Here is a 22,922-nt window from a genome sequence, read left to right as displayed (position 1 = left end):
CAAGATCTGGTTATAAAATTCTTAAGATTTCCACTATTTCAGGTTTGAACCTTCTTTTCCAAGTAGTGGGCTTATCACTGAATCTAGAAAATACTCTTTTTCTAATTTCAACCGTAATGATGAGAAGCTACTCCATGGAAAGGGCTGTAGTCAGAATACAAAGCACATGAGGCCTAGCCTTAACCCTTATGGGGTTTATCAGAGACATATCCGATGTGCAAAAGGAAACATACTCAGTTATAGACTAAGCCAGAGTTAAAAAAACATAATTCGAACAAAGTGGCCCAAGGGTTCAGATGTGGCTGAGATCACTTCAGATTAAAAGGAAATAACCAGAAGCCCCTATTGACAGTCTCCGCCCTGTGTCACTGCTAAATGAAGAGCCATTAGAAGGCAAGAGTAATTGAAAAGCAATTCAAACCCCACCAGAACCTCTTGAAGAATGTCAAAGGGAACGCAAGAGATCAACCAGTGTAAATCCTGTGTCCCCCTCCATTTGTCTCTATTGGCCACATGCTGTGGCTCAGGAGCCAAGTGAGCAAAAGGATGGGGTGTGGGAGAGACTGGGACAACCCCATGCTATTTACTCTTGTCCAGTAATGGATGGCTTATATCATCTTTTACCATAAGCCTGTGATGTTGCTCTTCCTTCCTCTGTGTCCATCAGAACCACAAGAAACTATATAACTAGCACTTGAATGACACTAGTGTTGCAGTCAGCTGAAGTATTATTTCTTCATTTAATTTTTACAACCACTCTCTGAGGTAGGTGTCACTCACATCCATTTTACAGATGAAGAAACCAAGGCACAGAAGAGTCATGTAGCTTGTAGATTCACACAGCTGGTAAATGATAGAGCCAAAACCTGAATCTGGACTCTGAGCCCATGCTTCTTACCCCTCTAGATTATATTCAAATTCTACGTCACTGCTCCTTGGGAAAGATTTCTGTGACAAAAGGAGCTCACACTTACAATCCACACTCTCATTTAGCCTCAAGGTATTTCTTAATGTTAATATGTTGCCTTCAGCTAAAGCTATCCTGAGGGAGAAGAACAAAGCTGGAGGCATTATACTGCCTGATTTCAAAATACACTAAGAGCTGTAGTGATCTACACAGTATGATACTGACATAAAAATAGACATTGAGACCAATGGGACAGAATAGAGGACACATAGATAAATACATGTGTATGGTCAATCTGTCTTTGGCAGGGTGCCACCAACAAACAATTGGGAAAGGATGACTTTTCAACAAGTGATACTGGGAAAACTGGATATCCATATGCAGAAGAATGAAATCAAACCCTTATCTCATGCTGTATACAAAAACCAACTCAAAATGGGTTAAAGACTTAAACCCAAGACCTAAAATTATAAAACTACTACTAGGAGAAAACATTAAGGGAAAATCTTCTTGACATTGGTCAGTGATTTTTTTTTTTTTTTGGATATGACCCCAAAAGGGGTCCACAAAACAAAAATAGACAGGTGGGATGTATCAAACTAAAATTGTTTTTGCACAGCAAAGGAAACAATCAACAGAGTGAAGACAACCTACAGAATGGGAGAAAATATTTACAAACCATACATCTCATAAGGGGTCAATATCCAAAATATTATGAGGAATTCAACCTCAGATCAACAGAAAAAGCAGGAGATCCTAAAGAAGTTTATGGATCGGCATCCAGAGATGGATTTTTCCAAAGCCATATTCAACTAGCCCCTGTGTTTGCCTCCCTGAACTTTTGGGGCTGAGCCCCCAGCCATCCACTTTCTTTTCCTACCCTTCCTTGGGACTTGGGGCCCTCAAGGCTCGGGCGGGCATAGGACTGGCTCAGCACAATGATTCCAGGGCATCATCTGAATAGATACTTCCCAAAGGAAGACACACAAATGGACACCAAATATATGAAAGGTGCTCAACATGACTCATCATCAGGTAAAAACAAATTAATCTACAATGAGATATTACCTCCTACATATTTAATCATCTGTTACCAGACAAAGGATAAGTACTAAGAATGTGGGAAAAAGGGAACCTTTGTACAATATTTGTACAGTTGTTATGGGAAGCAGTATGGATATTCTTCAAAATTTTAAAATAGAGCTATATGTCCAAAAGAAATTAAATCACAGTGCTGGAGAGGTATCTGCACTCCCATGTTTGTTGCAGCATTATTCACAAAAGGCAAGATATGGAACAATGTAAGCATCCATTGATGGATGAATGGATAAAGAAAATGTAAAACACACACAGTGGAATATCATTCAGCCTTTAAAGGAGGGAAATCTTATCATTTGCAACAACATGGATGAGCTTGGAGGACATTATGCTAAGTTAAATAAGCTAGACACAAAGATAGATACTGCATCATATCACTTGCATGTAGAATCTACAGAAGTCAAACTCTTAGGAGAAAAGATTAGAATGGTGGTTGCCAGGGGCTAAAGGGTGAGGGAAATGAGCAAATATTCACTAAAGGGTATACAATTTCAGATATGCCAGATTAATATATTCTGAAAAGCTATTGTGCCACATGTGACTAGTGAACAATAGTAATAGTGTATGCTATGCCTGAAATTTGCCAAGAGAACAGATTTTAATTGTTCTTACAAAAAGTAATAATAGTGAGGTGATGGGTATGTTAATTAGCTCGTTTAAACATTTCAAGATGTATACATTAAATCAAAGCATCACATCATACACTTAAGTATATACAATTTTTGTCAATTATACCTTATGTAGCTGGAAAAACATATGTTGCCCATTTTTGTCTGTTCATGCCATCCCCACACCTACATTATAAGCAATTGAGGGCAGACTGTGACTCCCAGGGCCCACTAGAATTCCCATATTTTCAGGGTGCCTTGACCAGAGTATGGGCTCAATAAACATCTGATTCTCTTTTCTGTATCTCATCCCCTTGCCAGTGCCTCGCACAAGGCTATATCCATACTTGGTAATCCAAAAATATTACTTGAATTGAAGACAATAAGTACACTAAGTGAATTTATTGCAGAATCTCTGCATACCACTTTCATCTCTCAGACTATACTTTGCATATTTGGTGCTATAAAATAATAAATAATGGTAGGAAAGCTTATTACAGAACTTTCAGATGAATTATGGCAGACTAATAGCAATCTTGCCCCAAAATAACATCTGAACTAATGCATTAGTATGATTACTCTCAGCCTCTGAGTGAATTTAAATCATTTTTCTTCTTCCTCTCTCTCTTAGAGCAATGATTAACCTGTTTGTGAAAGATTGGAACTGGAAAAATAAGACTCACGGCCACAGAGCATGACTAATGGTCAGGGAGAGGGACTAGCAATACCCGCAGAGGTCTGGCCTTGGCTCCCAATTTATTCTTATAGCTCTACCCCATTCCTCTTGCCACATGGTTTGTGTGCTTTGGGCTCTGTGTTCTGTCATGTGTAGCGAGAGCTGCTGGATTTCCTGCCCAGACTCTACTGCTGTAAATCATGGTTGCTCGGGGCTGAGTGTGTGGTGTGCCGACATCGGAACTGCCAATATTTAGAATCCTGCAGACAAGCTTCTGCTGCAGGCTTCTCCTTTGGATCTAAAAAGTACCCTTGTGAAAAAAGGCATTGAAATCCTGGGGATCTGTGTCTTAATAGGATGAATTTTAAAGCACTATTAAATCAGGAAAACTGAACTTCAGGTGATTCAGAGATTACCTTTTAGGGCATAGGATGTTGGATTTCCAGCTTCGTAGAAATAGAGGTTTTATCTTAGGGGGAACACTTTGAGAAGCTGAGAAAGAAGCACTTAGACACCTTCTCCTAAAATATTCCCCCCTGTAATCTTAATAAAATTGAGACATTTTGATACAAGAATTACTCCATAGGGTTATATACATCCCTTCCTCTAACACCCTCTGGCCTGGAGGCTAAACCGCAGGCCTAGCCTGCCTCCTTTGTGTTCTGTACCAACTCAGAGGAACTAGGTCCTCCAAACACAAACAATAGATCACAATTATGAAGCATATGCTAAAGCCAGTGAATGCATTGTCATTCGTTTCATTTTCATAACAACCCAAGAAAGTGGGATTTATCTCCCCCTTCTGCATCATTTATGATTAAGCAAACTGAGGCACAGAGAGGTCTAGTAAGTCACTCAAGCTCACATTGTAGATAGGTGGCAGAGCTGGAATTTAAACATAGCTGCCCCCCTTCTCCACCTTAAACACTGTAATGTGGCTATTTTAAGAAGGAATATTGGGTAGTGATGGTGAGAATAAGGGGAGGAGGATGTAGAAGTAATGAGATGGCATGGGAAATCAAAGAAGTCCACGGGTTATTTACCACTTCTTTCAGGAGACAGAGTTTATCTAGGCTGGCCCTGTGATTGCTTTGACTGGTAGAATGTGGCACAAGGAACTATTGTATAGGATACAGGCCTAAGTTTTAAGGGGCCCAGCAGCTTCTGCCTTTCTCCTGTTGGAAGCCAGATGTAAGGAAGCCCAGAGTATCTGGTGGAGAGAGAGACCATGTGGAGAAGACTGGAGAATGAGACATTTTATGGAGGGAGACCCATGTGATGAAGGAGGGAGGCACCCCAGTTGACAGCATCAAGCCCCCCAGTCCTGTGAGAATGGCCTTCATTGACTTGGAATCCAGACCAGCTGCAGCCAAATGAAGTCAGATGAAGTCAAATGAGTGACCCGAAGTGAGAATCACCCAGCCAACCCACAGAAGAGTCAGAACTGATAAATCCTATTTTAAGGCACAAGTTTTAGGATGGTTTGTCACACAGTGCTAGGTAACTGATACAGATGGTTATTGAATCGCTCAAATCTCAAGTTCTTTCTTACCCTGAAAGTTGATGGCTCCTGAAGTGGGATAAGTATATTTGGGTGGAGCAGAGTGCTGGTGTAGGAAAAGACTGGACAGTAAGTTAGGACCAGATGAGGTGGGCTTTCAGGACCAAGGTGAGGAATTTGAACTTTAGCTGGTAGGTTCTGGAGATTTCTGAGGAGGGAAGTACCATAAGAAGATTGTTTTTTAGGAAGACTATCATAGCAGCAGCACGTAGAACAGACGTGAGCACACAGAAAACATGTGAGAGCGAAGAAAGCATAAAGACCTGATTGCTGAACTAAAGACCTACAGTTAAAAATTACTGAGCAAGAAGCCAAAAAATGCAGAATCAAACATTCTGTCTTTAAAGCACAGATGTTTTCTGCCTTAACTCCACATTCTATTAACTCTATCTTTTCCAGCTATGCGTGCTCTTATTTCAAAAATCCATGGAAAGATACATGGTATATGATTGAGAGCTTGGGTTCTAAAATAAGAAAACTTTGATTTTAAGTCTGTTCTCTGCCACCTTCTAGGTGTGACTCTGAGCAAGTTACTGAGCCTTACTCTGTCTTACCTTCCTCATCTGTAAGGTGGACATAATGGAAATGCCTCACACACAATCTGATGATTGTTTCTCTTCCACAGAACAGCCCATCATGGGAGTTTCAGATTGATGGGTGCCTCTTCTTTTTTGTTTTTTGTTTTGTTTTGTTATTCTCTTTCACTAATTTCACCCATCCTCTACCACCTCCCCTCTAATAACCATCTGTTCTCTAGAGTTAAGATTGTCCTGGTCATGACCATTCTAAGCAGGAGGGAGGAGAAAGAGTATGGAGGAGCACACCTAAGAAGTTTTATGGGGCTGACCCAGAACCAGTACACACTCCTACTCATGTTGCATTGGCAAGGACTTAGGTGTATGACTGCAAAGGCTGCAGAGAGACCTGGTTATGGCTCCATTCAGTGGAAGACAGAAGAGGAGAGAAGACCTGGGTACTAGTTAACATAATGGAACTACTAAGCCAGCGTCAACGTATCTACCATAAAACTATGCCCATCTCTTGGATTGTAGAAAGCATCAGGATCTTAAAAATCTACTCAAGTAACTCTAATGTACAGCAAAGTTTGAGAACCACTGGTTTAAGCCACTGCTATCAGGGTTTGCTCTTACTTGCAGCTGAAAACATTTCTAATTATAGGTTTTCTGGGACAGTGCTTCTAACCTGTGTGAACATTAGAATTATCCTGGTGCAAGGGGGGGCTTTAAAATTTTTCAGTGCCCAGGGTACATTCCAGACCAATCATCTGAATTTCTGAGAGTGAATCTCAGCTATCAGTAGTGTTGAAAGCTTTCCAGGTGATTCCAATGTGCAGGCAAGTTGGAGAACCACATTCAGAAGAGGAAAATTATTATAGATTTGTCTCTTATGTGCTTCTCTGTCTCATGAGTTAAGCCCACACGTTTCAGACTTTCATGAGCATAGGTATGATCTGGGGTCCTTGTTAAAATGCAGACTGATTCAGTGGGTGTAGGGTAGGACCTGAGAGTCTGTATTTCTAATGAGTTCCCACAGGAGACTGGCCTACTAATTCATGGACCACACTTCAAGCATTTCAAGAAGCAAAGAGTTAAGCAACCACATGGAGTTCTGGAACTCTATGTTACAATTTAGCAGATAGTTCTAGGAATAAAGATTTTTGATTATTAGTGAAGTATATAGTTTATTGTTCTTTCCTTCAAGGGAACTCTCAGCCCATAAAAAATACAATGAATACTTTCATATATCAGAGTTGCTAGAGGGCTGTTTCAAATTATCCCATGAGACATTCCAAAAAAGAATATTTGATTGATACCCTCTCTTTGAGAAAAAAAATGATTTGATCTTTTGTACAAGGAAGTTAGAAAACTGTGGGAAGAGAAAGTTTGAGTGTTATCATATTTTATTTTAAAATAAAGTTATCATTTTAACAAATTTAAAGTAATAAGAAAGCATGGGCAATAACTTTAAAGGAAAATGTAGGAAAACTCTCTTAAAGAGAACACACACAATAAATACAGACCATAACAGAAATAGTAAGTTTGCCCTGGAATTAAAAACGGTGAAAACAAAAAAAAAATAAATAAATAAAAATTAAAAAAAAAAAACGGTGAAAACACAAGCCATCTCCACCTCCTCCTCCTTCCATTCTTTCTTGAACTTCCATTCAGGTTCCCCCAAGACTTCCCAACATACACTCACCAACCCCTGATTGCTGCCCTTTGAAAAACTCTGTTGAATGCTCAGACTTCAGCTAACTTGACTTTATTCCCCAGAAATTGTGCTCACTTGATTACAGAATACCTATATTTTGCTCTTTTAAAATTAATGTTTTAAAATAAGTATTATGTGCACATAATTCTTTTTGTATTTAAAGGTTTATAAGTAAAAAACCAAAGCCCATTATCTCACTCCTTCCCTCTCTTGATTCCTATTCCCCAATGGCAGCCACTTTCACCTCTTTAGCTTTTTCTTTCAATATTTAGGTGAATAATATTCGTAAACTACTATTTTGTTTTATCGATCTTAGCTCTTACCTTTTACCTTCCCACCATTATGTAGATTAAAACTAGCCCATCTCCTCCTTCCTGCTCCCCACCTCCCCTCACATGCTTGCGCACGCGCACGCACACACACACACACACACTCATGTATACACACATCCATTTTCAAGCATATCAGATAACTGTCAATTCCATTTTCCCCTAGAGAAAGCATCCTTTTCCCAGAGATTTCTGTCCTCTCCCTTCACCATTGTTCTAGGAATTCCCTCTCCCTCTCTTCCATAATGGACCTCCTGTTTCCTAGGATTCATATTGGATCATTCTCACATTGATTGACACATTGTCTAGATGGATAATTCCAGTTTGAAAATCATTTCCCTGGGACATTTTCTGGTACTGCTTCATTGCCTTTTAGTGCAGAACACTAATTAGTTCTTTTCCCACTTCACCAGCCCTTCCTTCAGAGCTAGCTTTTGTTTGTTTGGTTGGTTTTATTTTTTGTTTTGTCTTGTTCTGTTTTGTTGTTTGCCAGTTTCTCTTCTTCCTGATGATGTCTATGTGTTGACATGCTTCATGGTTAAGTTCTCCAGACATCTTTTCATCTTTATCTGTACTCACTGCTTAGCTGATTTCAATCCGTTCCAATGTGTTCTAAACCATCTCTTTGTTGATGACCTGCAGATTTCTATTTCCAGCATGGAGATACCGTGCTCAGAGAAGCAATTGCCTACTAAACATCCCAAATGTCTAATAGGTATGTCAGACATTACATATCCAGAGCTAACATCTTGATTCTTCACCCTCCAAATGTGCTCTTCTCACAGTCTTTTTGTTTTAAGAAATGGTAATGCTTTCCTTTCAGTTGCTCAGGCCAAAAACCAGGTTAAGTCATTCCTTATCCCCCTTTTTCTCTCACATTCCACATACAATTTATCTACAAATTTAAAAATTCCTAATCCAGTCATTTCTCACTATTTCCACTGTTTACCGTCCATGTTTAAATCACCATCATCTCATTCCTGGACATTAGCAAGAGCCTCCTAACTAGGCTCCCTATCTTCACCCTGTTCCCCATGGTCTCTTCTGGACATAGCACCCAGAAAAGGAATCTAACCTAAGTCAAATCATGGCACTCTTCTGCTCAAGATGTTCAGTGCCTTCCCATCTGCAAGGTCTGGCAACATCTTCTGTCCCTTATGTGCAGCTCTCTGATTTCATCTCCTATTACTTTTTCTTTGCTTACTACAGTCATTCATACTGCCTTCTTTGCTATTCATTTAAGACTCTAAGCATGGGCCTTCCTAGGCACTTGCTGTTCTTTCCTTCCAGAATGTGTTCTCCCCATATAGCCCTATGGCTCACTCCCTTGCTCTTTGTTCTTTTCTCAAGTACCAGTGTATGAAATGTGACCTCCCCGACTGCCTGGATTAGTTTCCTGTGGCTCCTGACCACAACTGGATGGCTTAAATCAACAGAACTTTATTCTCTCACAAATATGGAGGCCATAAATCTGAAATCAGTACCACTAGGCCCAAATCAAGATGTCAGCAGGGCTGTGCATGATCTAGGGGCTTTAGGAAGCATTGGTTCTTTGGCCTTGGCAGCTTCTGGTACTACCGGGATTCCTTGACTCGGAGCCACATCACTGTGATCTCTGCCTCTGTGCTTATACAGCCTCTTCCTCTTCCCTGTGTAATCATCTTTCCTATTCTCTCATATGAACACTTACAATTGGAGATAGGGTCCACTGGATAACCCAAAATATTCTCCCACTGCTAAGGTCCTTAATCACATCTGCAAAAACTTTTTTTAAAAATAAGGTAAAATTAACCAGTTCTAGGAATTAGGATGTTAATCTTTGTGGGAGTTAGGGAGCATTTTTTATAACCTATAGCACTTTGCCCTCTGGCCCCCAAAGGTTCATGTGTCTCCCACATGCAAAATGCATTCACCCAATTCCTGTATTTATAAGTCTCAACCCATTAAAGAATCAATTCAACAACAAAATCTAAATTTTGTCAACTCCCACATCCCATTATCTAAATTATCTAAACCAGGAATGGCAGATATTCTGGGTATGATCCATCCTGGTACAACATTCTTCTCCATGTGACCCATGAAACTAGAAAAGTTATCTGCTTCCAGAATACAATGATGGGACAGTTATAGACATCACTGTTACAAAATGGAGAAAATGGAAAGTAGAAGGGAATCATAGATACTAAACAATATTAAAATCCAGTAAGGTTTCAAGGCCTGGGAATAATCTTCTGTGGCTCAAGGTGGGCCTGTGGCTCTGCTCCCCTGGCCAAGGTTACCATATCAGTCTGCCTAAAATAGCACTGTCAATCACTTTATGCCTTACCCTGCTTTCTTTGTTTCACAACACTTACAGCCACCTGACACATGTATTTGTTTATTGTTTGTCTTCCTCTTTCCCCAACCATTACTTTTAAAATGTAAGTTCACTGAAGGCAAGGACTGTGTTTTGTTTTCAGTACCGAGGATAGTACCTGGTATAAGTAGTTGCTCAATAAAGATTGTTGACTGAATAAATAAATGGGAGAATGAATGATGGAAAAGAAATAGAAACTCTCATTCATTTCATCTCATTGAGATAAAATTAATTCCCTCTGGAGAATCCATTGGTAATATCCAGTAAGTTTGAAGATGTACATACCTTTCATCTAGCTAGCAATACAACCCTTAAGAATAATACATTAGAAAAACTCTTACACAAAATGCCGACAAATATATATATACAAGAACTTTCATTGCTATATTATTTTGTAATAGTAAATAATTGGAAACAACTGATTATCCACTAATACACTTACTGGGAGCACTAACCACAGGCATCTGAGCCTCAAATTCATACTAAGTGAGGAGCCCTATTGATTTCGAGTCATAGTGAGGGAACACAGCTAATGATTCTGGCAGAACTAAACCAAAAGAGACTTTGTAGCAAAGGCAGGCAAATTCTTCAATATTTAAGGGGTAAATGTCAAACAGATACAGAAGCTTAAGTGATAGTAGTACCTCTATCTTTCTAGTTTTAGGAATAGTGCTATTTTGCAAAAGACTCTCTTTCTCTCTGTCTCTCTCAAACACTCTTCAGATATATACAATCATATATACAAACATACACATACAAACACATACATATGTGTTGTAGCACTTGTGAATAAATACAGACATCAGAATATTTAATGTCTAAGTGTTTTAGCTTCATTTCCTAAGAATAAGGACGTTTTTTAGATTTAACCAAAAAGGCGTGATCATATCTGAGCAATGATTAATAATTCCCCCAATTTCACCCATTATCCTTTCCATATTAAAATTACCCCAATTATCCCAGGAATGTCTTTTATATCCCCCTTTTTAAAAATTAGGATCTAATGTAAGTTCATGTGTTACTCTATTTGATCACTTTTCAGAGTAATCCCAGCTTAAATGCATATTGCTAAGTGAAAGAAGTTGGTCTGAAAAGGTTAAATAGTGTGTGATTCTAACTCTGACATTCTGGAGAAGGCAAAACTATGGAAACAGTAAAAAGATCAGTGGTTGCCATGGGGTGAATGGGTTGGGAGAGGGATGAATAGATGGAGCACAGAGAATCTTGGGGGACAGTGAAGCTTATTCTGTATGATACTATAATGGCAGATGCATGACAGTATACACTTGTCAAAACCCATAGACTGTGCAATGCAAATAGTGAACCCTAATGTAGACTATGGACTTTAATTAATAATAATGTATTAATATTGGTTAATTGCAGCAAATATGAGAAACTAAATGCAAGATGTTAATAATAAAAGAAATTTAAAAAAAGAAAAAAGAAATTGCAGGGATTAGGAGAGGTTAAATGAGAATTCTATGCTTTGTGTTCAATTTTTCTGTAAACCTAAAACTGCTCTAAAAGACCAAGACATGTTAAATATGAGAAAGGGCAATGCTACTCTTTTTATTACACCATCATTTTGAAGAATCTAAGACAATTGTCTTACAAGGCATATCACATTCTGAATTTGTCTTATTGTTTGCTCATGTTTTCTCTTTCTCCTCGATTCAAATCTAGAACTTGATTGGATTCAGGTTAAATATTTTTGCCAAGAATACTTCAGAGATGTTGTGAATTTCATGTTGCATCATATCAGAAGGCACATGCTGTCAGATTGCTCCACTTTTAGTGATGTGAAGTTTGATCTTTTGGCTAGGGTAGGATCTGCCAAATTTCTTCCTTGCTAAAAGAAGGAATCTTTCCCTTTGCAGTAAATAAATTGTTTGTACAGTGACATTATCTAGTCTCCCAGAAACCTTTCACCTGATAGATTTAGCATCTGTTGATTATTCTTGCCTTAATTAATGATTACATTGGCGGTTGTGAGATGGTGTTTATAACCATCTTTATGATCATTATAACATTTATCTTGTCTCTTCTCCTTTCTTTTCCCTTTCTCTTTTTTTCTCTCACTATTATTCAGTGTGTTGCCCTTAGTGATACTCATTATTTCTGATGCTCTAATTGTTCTGACTTTGGCTAGTGGGAGCCCTTTGATCTGGTTCTTGAAACCTTTTGACACAATCCCATTAGCTTTTGAGCATTTCCTTTCTTTCTGAAAAAATATGTCAAGCCTCACCTTGTACTTTTCCTGCCTTAGACATGAACTCAGACATTTCCCTTAAAGTGCCTTAGTTCCTTTTGATAGAGAATGCTTTTCTGTTGTTGTTTTCTGATTATGAAAGCAATTCATGTCATTGTAGAAATCTGGAAAATAAAGCATAAAGAAGAAAATGAAAAACACTATTACTCTATCATCTAGAGTTAACCACTCTTAACATTTATTTCCAGGTTTTTAAAATATGTATCTATAGGTGAATATTTTAAGTTTAAATTATGGGTGGATATTATATATTTGGCATTATGCCATGCTCTTATTAACTATATCATGAGCTTATGTCATTAGATATTCTTTAAAATCATGATTTTAATTTTTTATTTATAAAACCATATCTTACATTTAAAAATTCTTTTTCAGAGCATCACAACTACCTATTGTGATAAAACTAAAACCATTCCACAGCTATTAAGTTGCATCCAAAAGCTCTGTTGAGGAATTAGGGTATTAGTCAAGTACCAAAAAAATAAGGATGCAGTAGGATGAACACACACCTTGAAAACAGAAATTTCCAAAAGGCAGTTTATTCATGTGAGATTTACTCAACTAGTTACTGTGAGTGGGTGCATTTCCTTGAATCTAGGCACTCTAGTGTCTCGAAGACAACCACCTCAGAAATAAAACACCAGGGGCTATTTTAAATGTCCCCATATCAAATAGATTTTTGAAACATATGGTTGACCAACAAGTAAAAAGAGATGACTCTTCTGCAACTTCCTTGCTTTATGACCACAGGATGTTATTTACCTGCTCTGTGACTTGGCTTTATCATTGGTAAACTAACAGTAGTTCCTTCTACATAGCATTATTGTGGCAGTTAAATAATAATTAAAGTGTTTAGGGGAATCTGGGTGGCTCAGTGGTTGAGTGTCTGCCTTTGGCTTAGGGTGTGATCCGGAGGTCCTGGGATCGAGTCTTGCATCAGGTTCCCCACAGAGAACCTGCTTCTCCCTTTGCCTATGTCTCTACCTCTCTGTGTGTCTCTCATGAATAAATAAATAAAATCTGTAAAAAAAATAATTAAAATATTTATCACAGGGCCTGGCATACAGTAAGGGCTCAGTAAGTGCTAGCAGTTGGAATTGTCACTGCAGGCTGGAATGGTGAGTAGCTTTGAGCTAACATTAGTGGAAAAGCAGGATTTAGGCTGATGGTGGTAGTACTGAAGGGCCCTCTGGGAGGAAGAGAAAGTCCCAGCACAGAGTTCAAGACACACAAGTCCTGTGAGTGAACCTGTGGAGCAGAGTGGGTATCTGTGTTGTGAAGATTAAACCAGATTGTCCTCATGATAGCACTGTGGTTCAAAGGAAGCATTTAACTTCCATCCCTCTTCCTTGGCGTTTTTCTTCATACACAAGTCTAGTGTTACTGATGACTCGGATTAAAGCGTGACAGATATTTTTTAACAGGGAAAGAGTTGAAAATTTCTCATTGGAAGTGGACAAAATATCAGCCAAACCCATCCCAAGACAGGTTTTAGTAGTGCCCAGAGTTCTTTACAGCTTTGAAATATTTTCAGTGTCCACCTGACTCAAAATTCTCTCTATTCTTGCAGCCCCTTTCAGATTTTTTTAAAGATTTTATTTATTCATGAGAGACACAGAGAGGCAGAGACATAGGCAGAGGGAAAAAGGAGGCCTAGGCTCCTAAAGGAGGCCCGATGTGGAACTTGATCCTGGGACTCTTCGACCACGCCCTAAGCTGAAGGCAGATACTCAGTCGCTGAGCCACCCAGGCATCCCAGCCTCTTTGAGATCCGATCAGTTTCTTATCCCTCTAATGGGATAAGTGGCCAAGCATGTGCATAAACCACTTCTAGCCATGTGACTATAGGAAAATGGCTTCGTCCCCTCGGTCCTGACTTTCCTCACCTTCAGAACAAGAATTTGCCAGCAAATTTCACCTACCAAAAGAATCTTTAACCCTAAAAAAAACTAGACATTTCTATATTAATTATAATCCAACTATTTTTAATTATGATATCTACCACCATAGTATCCACTGTATGAGGTCATTGTGAGAATAAAATGCGATGTCATATGTATAGCACCTAATACAATGCCAATAACTCATAGGATAAACAACAAATGTAATATATGTTTATGAGATGCAAGATAGAAAACCCTTCCAGTTTCAGCATTCAGATCCTCCCTCCCATGATGTTATTTCTTATCCAATTTGTCAGCTAAACTGCCTGCCAGATATATTGCTTTAAGTGTGAGGTTCTTAGATATTAGGAAAGAATCTCCTATGTCTATTTCCACTGTAGCTATCCACAAAATTTATTCATTAATTCCACAAATTGTATTGAGCAATATGTGAGGTTTCACCGTGCTAGATCATGGGCATTCACAGAAGTTACAGTTATATTAGAACAGGTAAAACTATTCAGTCCCTCAGGGCTGAAATTGGGAATACATGTCTGATTATAGTTCTGCTTTTTTTTTTTTTTTTTTTTTTTAGGTTTTATTTATTTGGGAGAGAGAGACAGAGATAGCAGCAGAGAGCATAAGTGGGGAGGAGAGGGAGAAGCAGGCCTCCACTGAGCAGGGAGCCTAATGCGGGGCTCAATCACAGGATCCCAGGACCAAGACTTGAGCCAATGGCAGATGCTAAACTGACTGAGCCATCCAGGTGCCCCATGGTTCTGCTTATTAAGCAAATGTGAGGTAAGTATCCTCCACATTTTGAAAGTTCACGTTATTCCACTTTGCTGTTACTAAAGACCTATATTGGTACCTGTTTTTACTAACTGAAAGAAATCCAAAGAGGATTTTCATTTTTACCAAAAAAAAAAAAAAAAAAAGTTGAAAAGTGAAAAGAGTGTGTCTGGTGCTTGTTTTTCAATCCCCCTTACAGAGGCTGATGGCCTGGAGCAGAGACAGGGGCCCCCCACCTGCTCCTTCCGGAGAAGTACACTCAGCATCTCAGCTGCCAGAGCTTCGAACTTTGCCTCTGAGCATCTGGGCTTTATTTCAATTTGTTTCATGAGTCGGTTAGCAAGATGTATCTTAAAGTATCAGAAAAGCCTAAGAGAGGTTATTTTTGGGGTCTGAGAATGCTTAAAAATGTTTTCATGTAAATTAATGGTAACTGCTCCTTCCTTCTTCACTTTACTCCATTTGTGCTTATGAAAGCTTTCATAGGGATGATCTACTTTCAGGTAGTGGGGGAAATCTGCATTCAAATAACTATAAGATCTAAGCCTTTTAGGAAGACATATCTTCTAAAGAGCCTCAAAAGAAAGGTGGACATTTGATACCTTTGTCTGGGAACATAGTCTCCAGATTATCTCACCCTGAGTGGGTGAGGGACGTGGCTATATTCCTGGAACATTCCAAGAGCATTTTTGAAGGATTTGTCATGGCAATGGTGACAGCCTCATGCAGCCATCTTCTCAGAAGAGCATGACAGACTTGGGGACTGGGGCCAGTAGTGTGTGTTTAAACCCAGAGTGCCTAAGCACCCAGAGCCCTCCTCTAGCCCACAGCTTCTAAAAAGTTCTGAGCTTAAGGTTTTGGCCCAGGGGTTGAGGCAGTGTGCTGTAGAATGCTTCTGGAATAGCTCAGTGACCTCAGACAAGCTACTCTGAGTCTCCCTAAACCACCTGCATAGTTCAGCTATATTCATCAATGAACATCTAAACAAGAAAAAGAGGATGATTTACTGGACTAATGTAGTAGGGAGAGAAGAAACTATAGAAACAGTCCTACCTGCCTTAGCTTCCTTCGTTCATCCACTTACACATCATCTCTAGTGCCTTTTATATGCCAAGCCCCGTGCCCCCTGTATGAAGCTTGCAGGTTTCAAGGCATTCCTCTCCGTGGGATGAAATGATTCTGAGACATAGTATTAATTATTTGTGTTAATTAATTAATTAGTGCTAATTACACCAACCACAGATCATTCCCTGGAGTCCTTATCTTTATAGTTCCAGAGGGGACTGAAATGTTAGGGGTCAGGGAAACACCATCTGTACCAGCCCCAGCTCCAATGATGAATCACTCGTATCTTTTCCTCAAGTCTTATCAGAAGAGAGAATGTTATTTCTCATTGGCTCATTTCCCCCTAAAACTCCATCAAGGAAGATAGTCTATTATTGGATCGATTTCTCTATCTTCCTTGAGGCACAAATTTAATAAATCAGAGCGCTCTTCTGGCTGGGTCAGATTGACCAGTATAAAATTAACATTTGCTTCAGGACACATGTTGAGCTAGATCCTTGACTATATCTAAAGTTTTTACTTTCACGAAGGAGGAAACTGATATTGTTCAGCATTTGAAAATGCTAAATACACAGGCATTGATGCTTGATGTACCTTTTCTGATAAAACGCTGGAGTTAGTTCCTCACAAACTGAACTTTAAAAAAATCTCCTCATTATCTGCAAAGGTGCTTTCAGGAGAAGTAGAAAAAAAACCCATTTCAAACTACATGAAATAATGAAGAAATTCACATTGTGACAGCATGGAAGCTCAAGGCTTAGGCAGCCTTCTAAGCCAGTTGGTTTGGGCAGGGGGGTAATGATGTCCACAAAGACCTAGGTTATCTTTGTGTCTTTGCTGCCCCACAAGATAACAAGATTTGTGTTGGCATCATCTTCAGGGGAGCAGCAAGGTGACTGTAATATGTCACAGCAATATTCCCCAGAAGGAGAGAGACAGATTCCTCTTACTCATCGGTCTCAGAAGCTCCAAACGGATTTCAGCGCGCGCACACACACACACACACACCCCACCCCCCACCATGCCTCACTGATTCCTTAACACTGCAAAGGTAATGGGATTACACTTGACCAATCAGTGCCACCCCTGGAACCGGAGCTGGAATTGGCATCACCTGAGGCACCTAGCAAAGTGGAGGAAGGGAAGATACCTGAACAAAGTCAGGATTCTGAAGGACAAACATTATATGTTCTCATTCATTTGGGGAATATAAATAATAGTGAAAGGGAATAGAAGGGAAGGGAGAAGAAATGGGTAGGAAATATCAGAAAGGGAGATGGAACATAAAGACTCCTAACTCTGGGAAACGAACTAGGGGTGGTGGAAGGGGAGGAGGGCGGGGGGTGGGGGTGAATGGGTGATGGGCACTGAGGGGGGCACTTGACGGGATGAGCACTGGGTGTTATTCTGTATGTTGGCAAATTGAACACCAATAAAAAATAAATTTATTATTTAAAAAAAACAAAGTCAGGATTCTGCTCATGAGGAACTGGGAGAGTGGATGCTGGGTAGATGACATATAGTTGCAGGAAACAGAAAACTCAATTTACAAGTGGCTTAGGCCAAAAAGCATTTTTTCTCTCATAAATTATTGTATTAGCTGGCTGTTGGCATTGATTCAGAAGCTTGATGATGTCATGGTTAGAAACTTGGTGATGCTTTTGACCTTCCCCTTGTGTTTGTCACCTCTTGGTCGCGAGATCACCCTTTCAGTTTCATACATCATGTGCAGATTCAAAGTAGAAAGAAAGGAGGAAGGGGCACAGGCTGTAGAAAGTACTGAGCACTGGAATCTCTGGGGCATATGAAAAACCAGACTCAATCTCCCAGTTTTACAAGGGTCAACAGTTCACACGGGGAGACAAAACATATACTAGAAACAATGTCAAGACCGAAGGAGCATGCAAGGAACTAGGTGGCTTACATACCTGAAGGGAGCAAATCTGTGTCTATTTGTCCTCTGAATAGACATTGCTTTTCTGTTGGGACAGATACATGTATGAGAGGCTCTCGGGTGACAATATTGCCCTGGCAGGGGTTTCGGGTGACTGGGAATAGAGAGCATTTAAAGCATTTAATGAGTCTAGCAGCAGAACTGTTGAAGTGCAACTGAATGTAACAGAGGACAAGAACCTCTGTGATAATGACACTATCTGAGCTTGGTTGGGCCCTCAGCTCAGGTTTCAGATGGCCAGGCATGTATTGCTGAGAGCCATCTGACCTGACATATTACATTCTGTGACCATGAGTCAAGTTTGAAAGGAGTTTAAGAAAAGTAGTTATTCTTTAGTTAGTTATTTGGGTGTTGCCTGTCTCCCATAACATCTTAAATTCAGTAAGGGCAGGGATACATGTCTTACTTGCCTTTATAGCAAGACTCCAACATCTGGTACATGTGGGTTTCCTCTGGATATTAGTAACGTACTCCTGGACCTTAGCAATGCCTTAACAGTGCTATTGCTCCCCAACTCCCATCTTCTCCCCCATCTTCCCAGCTCCCCTTCCTACTTTGCTCTCCCTTCATACACAGATTGGACAGGATGTCTGGCTACTACCCTGGCACTTCAGCTCTTGTTCTTTGGAACTCTCTGTAGTACTCAGAACCTTGAATCACAGCTCTCTCCCTCATTTGGCTTCTGGGACTCACTCACTCTTGATTTTTGTCTCTTGATGGATTCTTCTTCAGTGTCTCTTTAAATGTGTGTTTTCCTCTGAGCACTGTCCCAGGTTCTTGGCTCCATTTCTCCCTCTCTACATCCTCTCTCGGTTCTTTATCCAAAGTCACACAACTAAGATCTTTGCTTTTGTCTCCCAAACTCTTATTTATTTATTTATTTATTTATTTATCTATTTATTTATTTATTTATTTATGATAGTCACAGAGAGAGAGAGAGAGAGGCAGAGACATAGGCAGAGGGAGAAGCAGGCTCCATGCACTGGGAGCCCGATGTGGGATTCGATCTCGGGTCTCCAGGATCGCGCCCTGGGCCAAAGGCAGGCGCCAAACCGCTGCGCCACCCAGGGATCCCTGTCTCCCAAACTCTTATGTATCACAAGACACCCCCATTAGTAGAGCCACAGGTACACCAAACTCAACGTGACCAAGACTGGGGATAGCATCTTGTCCCAAAGTGGCATTCCTGTCTTTTTAAAGGATACCAGCACCTTTAAGCCAGAAGCCTACAGGTCATCCTAGAATCCTCTTTTAAAAGCATTTCATGTAAAAAAAAAAAAAGCATTTCATGTGACAGTCACCCTTATTAAGATATTACCATCTGACTATGTGATAAACTTAACCGCCTCTTAAACCTTTCATCATGGCATGCCATTATTTGGTGACCCTCATGTGATATATGCCCCTGCTGCCTCTTCTTCTCCAAGCCAGCCTGAATTAGTTGCCCTACTTCTGGGGTCCAAAAGCACCAATATAGTAGTAGCCAGTACCTTCTTCTATTATGGAACTTACAATTAGACATTTTTTTAAAGATTTTATTTATTTATTTGAGAAAGAGAGAGTTCTAGTGGGGTAGAACAGAGGGAGAGGGAGGAGCAGACTCCCCACAGAGCAGGGAGTACGAGGCGGGGCTCAAACCCAGGACCCCAGGATCATGATCTGAGCTGAAGGCAGACGCTTAACTGACTGAGCCACCTAGGCACCCCATGATTAGATATTTTAATTTTATGTTTTCTTCTTCATCTTATTCTTCTTTCTATACTAGGCTATGATTTCCTTGAGAGCAAAAACTCTGTCATAACAATTTTGGAATCTCCAGCAATGGCATACATAGGGCCTAGCCGGCACACAGTGGTTATGAAATCAGTATTTGTTGCATGAATTATTTGACAAATGGCTGATAATATTTTTAAACTATAAAAATTCATCAATACATTTTGATCCAAATGGAAAAGAGAAAAAAAGCCATGTGTGGTCTCACCCCCAAACTGAACTACAGTCACATTTAGGGGTATTTGGGCCTTTTTTTTTTTTTTTTTAGAGAGAGAGAAAGAGAGAAAGAGAGGGAGAGAGAAAGAGAAAGAGAAAGAGAAAGAGAAAGAGAGAAAGAGAAAGCAAGGATGGGGCAGAGGGAGAGAGTGAGAAAGAGTGGAACCAGTGTGGAACCCATTGTGGAAACTGATGTATGGTTCAATCTCACTACCCTGAGATCATGACCTGAGCTGAAATCAAGAGCCAGATGCTTAACCAACTGAGCCAACTGAGCCTCTCATTTAGGTAATTTTTATCTTTACTCCTGTGAATAAGATTTATTTTTACCTAAGCATAAATATACTGTACTTAAAATTTTGAATTCTACTTTTCCACTAAGAATATAATAATTTTTCATATTTTTATTTTTTCCAGCTTTATTAAGATATAGTTGACATATAACATTATGTAAATTGAGGATGTACAATGTGATGATTGGATATCCATATATATTACAAAAATGGTTACCATAGTAAGGTTAATAAATACTTCCATTGGGTCACACAATTATATTGTGGGAATGTAATGAGAACATTTAAGATCTACTTTTTTAGCAACTTCCAAGTATATAATACAATTTTGTTAACTATAGTCACCATGTTGTACATTTGGTCCCTAGAACTTATTCATCTTCTAACTAGAAGTTAGAACCCTCCAACCAACATTTTTCCCATTTCCCCTACCTTCCAGCCCCTGGTAATCACTGTTTTCATCTCTGTTTTTATAAGCTTGACATTTTTTAGATTATATAAATGACATCAGATAGATTTTGTCTTTTTTCTGTTTGACTTATTTTACTTACCGTAATGCCCTTGAAGTCTATCCCTTGTTGTTTTAAGTAGCAGCATTTCCTTTTTTTTTTTTTTGTGGCTGAACAATATTCCATTGTGTTTGTGTACACATATGTGTATTTAGGGGAACCTCCATGTTTTCCATAGTGGCTGTACTGATTTACATTCCCACCAACAGTGTGCAAAGGTTCCCTTTCCTCTACATCCTTATCAGCACTTGTTATCTCTTATCTTTTTTTATAACAGTCATTCTGATAAGGTGTGAGGTGATAAGTCCTTGTGGTTTTGACTTGCATTTCCCTGGTGATGAGTCATATTGAGCATCTTTTCATTTGTCTGTTGGCCATTTGCATATCTTCTTTGGAAAAATGTCTATTCAGATCCTCTATCCCTTTTAAAATCAGATTATTTGTTTTTATTAAATTGTATGAATTCCTTATATTTTAGATATTAACCCTTTATCACATATATGGTTTGCAAATATTTTCTCTTATTCCATAGATCGCCTTTTCAATTTGTTGATTCTTTCTCTGTGCAGAGAAGTTCAGAAAGTATAAAGAATAAATAACAATCAACCATAATCCCGTTACTGAAAGGTACAATTTTTATGTTTTATTCTACTCACTAAAAATGAATTTTCCATGGCTGAAATACATTTTGTACTGCTGCGGAACACTGTAGCTATTATGACATCAAAAACATTTTTCTGTGTCATTTGAAATATTTCCCAAATATTTTTTTAATGACTACGTAATAGTCTTTTATATGATTGCTCCCTAATTTCCTTGACTACTCCACTAATGTTGGACCTAAAGGTTACTTGTGATTTGTTAGAAATTATTGTAAATAATATAACATTCTAATACATACATTTGTGTGTGGTTCATAATATAAGTTCCTAGTAGATGAATTAATCTGTCAAAACACATGAATATTTTAAAGGCATTTGATACATTTTGTCAAAATGACTTCCAGAAGATTTTGACCAGTTTGTTCTCCTACAAATAAAGGAAGGCATTTCTTGCTGCCTCTTCCCCAATACCAGGCAGTTATTCTCTATCAAATTGACAAGTCATTAAAAAAAAAAAATCAGATCTTACTCTTGCCTTCATTCTTATTAGTTCCACTGCTGATAAGGGGGAAACCTCAACATTTTTAAATAGCCATTTATAGAGGCTTTGAATGTTGGGGGAGAGTGCATATATGGGAACTCACTGTACCTTCTTAATTTTGCTAAAATTAAAATTTCCTAAAACTACTCTAAAAATAAATTTTTAAATATGAAAAAAGAGAAAAATAAAATAGCCACTTATAAATTGGCTTCTTTTACAAATTGCTAATTCATTTTTTTGGATAAGAGTTTTTTTTATAGAAATATTACAATTTTCCTAATGATTTAAATAAGTTTTCTATATAAAATATTAGTTTTATTGATATTTTCACAACTATTTTTAATTCATTGTTTACTCATTTTATTAATAATTTTACATACAAATAGATTTTGCTGTTTATGTAGTCAGTTCAATATTTTCCTTTACAATTTTTTTCAGTTGATTTTAACCTTTCCTAGCAAGGACTTTCTGAGCCATATATCAGAAAAAACTTACCTCTCTTTCCTTCTAGTATTTTTATGTTTTGATGGACTCATATTCAATGCTTTTATCCACTTGAATTTATTTTAGCATGTCATGTGAAATAAAGGTCTAACTTGATTTTTTTCTCCCAAGAGTTAAGCAGTTGGGTAAGCATCATTTTCAATAATATAATATTCTGCATTGTATTGCATTTCAAGACAAGATTGTTAAAAGGAAGTCAGGATAATGTTTCTGATGAAATAAAACCTTATAATGTAATTTGGAACATGAGTGAACGGTATAGCATTCTAGGAGGTGGGAGCAGGTTGAGGCCAAGTATAAGGCAGGCCTTGGAAACAGGAAGAGGCTCATTTCTGGAAGTGTCTTCAGGCTGGTCGCAGGTACAAACAGAAAAAAACAGGAATGTACTTTATAGAACCTCTCAACTGGAGGAGCATTCACACATAAAAGGATTATTTGAGCAATGCCTCGGTATGTTGCTTTTCCATTCCTATGGAGGTCTATAAATACAATGAGATCGGAATAAAAACAGATGGGAAAGATATTATTTTAACTTTCATTTCTTCATACCCAAACCTCAATCCTGACCTTATGTTAAACAATGACTCCTATCTCTAAAATCTGCTAAATATAGTAAAGACTATAGGAACACTGTATAAACTGAATGCAGATTTGTCTGCAAAAATCTGGGCTGTCATCATTAACATGTGCAATTCACATGTTTATTCAGAAGTTGGGGTGACTTTCCAATAGGAAAGGAATCACTAATGAGGCC

At 38.7% G+C, this 22,922-nt stretch overlaps 1 long non-coding RNA gene across 1 annotated transcript in view; it reads left to right on the top strand.

Moving 5' to 3' along the window:
• The window catches only part of LOC129496310 (uncharacterized), a 46,357-nt gene extending 24,622 nt beyond the window's left edge, over window positions 1-21,735 (top strand). The window contains exons 5-6 of the long non-coding RNA XR_008661705.1: window positions 14,515-14,720; window positions 21,054-21,735. This is a non-coding gene — a long non-coding RNA (uncharacterized LOC129496310). The remainder of the gene's footprint in view (window positions 1-14,514; window positions 14,721-21,053) is intronic.
• Window positions 21,736-22,922: the final 1,187 nt, after the last annotated feature.

Source organism: Nyctereutes procyonoides, unplaced genomic scaffold (assembly GCF_905146905.1).
Source record: "Nyctereutes procyonoides isolate TBG_1078 unplaced genomic scaffold, NYPRO_anot_genome, whole genome shotgun sequence".
Classification (NCBI taxonomy): Eukaryota; Metazoa; Chordata; class Mammalia; order Carnivora; family Canidae; genus Nyctereutes; species Nyctereutes procyonoides.
This window is presented reverse-complemented; position numbering and strand designations above follow the sequence as displayed.